The following is a 935-nucleotide window of genomic DNA, read 5'->3' as shown; positions in this document are numbered from 1 at the left end:
AAAAAAAAAAAAAAAATCGGGGCAGGTTGGGACGGGGCACCCAGGCTCAGTCTGAGCACATAGACTGGGATGGAAATCCTGCCAGCCTCTAGAAGGTGAGTGGGAGTGATGGATGGCTGCACCTCCATTCACCAAGAGGGTATAGGGTGTAAGAGTAACAAGGGGAATGTTGCACCTTTCTAGTCATCCAGGTCCAAAATGTCCTTGGGTTTACTGAAAAGCGGAGCCTGTTCTTAAGTCCCTGGAGTCTGGGAGAACGCTGTTGCTTTAAATATCCAAAATGGTCAAGCTGCTTGTAAACATTTAAAATGGCTGCACCCTCTGAACAGACAAAAGTCCACAGCTCAGTCCACCTTCTTCTTTGCTGCTTCCCCTTTTATTCCCCAGCCCCCAGAGCAGTCCTCTGTGCAGTTCCTGGCTAGCGGGGCTGATTTTTAGGTTTTCTTAGGTCCTACCACCTCTAGGCAATATCCAAGCTGTCTGTGCTGTCAAGGTTGCTGCCAGACCGCAGCTCCGTATGTCTCCTTTTCTGGTGTTTCATGCAAATTCTTCTGCTAGTTGGAGTTTAGTCCACTTCTATATCCTTCCCTTCAGGGGTCCAGGATTATCTTCTGTATCTGTGTTAATTGGCTCCCCTTTTCTTTGTTGAAGAGGGTCTGTGCAGTCTCTCTGCCTATGATGCCATTGTACCAGAACCTCCTTTTTTTTTTTTAAAGAGGTGTTTTAGTTTATTTATTGCGCTTTGGGTGCAAATTTACAAAGCAAATTTGGTTTAGGCTATACATCTTTACAGAAGCAGATAGGCAAGTCTTTCCTCCTGTCTGTCGAGCAGCTGGTGGGTTCAAACTACTGGCTTTTGGGTTAGCAGGTGAGTGCTAACCACTGCACGCCATCAGGGCTCCTTTCTTAGCTCATAGTTGAATGAGATAATGCCA

Source organism: Orycteropus afer, unplaced genomic scaffold (assembly GCF_000298275.1).
Source record: "Orycteropus afer afer isolate SDZICR_OR568_19922 unplaced genomic scaffold, OryAfe1.0 scaffold00045, whole genome shotgun sequence".
In the NCBI taxonomy this organism is placed as follows: Eukaryota; Metazoa; Chordata; class Mammalia; order Tubulidentata; family Orycteropodidae; genus Orycteropus; species Orycteropus afer.
The sequence above is the reverse complement of the archived record's forward strand: the minus strand, read 5'-3'. Positions refer to the sequence as shown.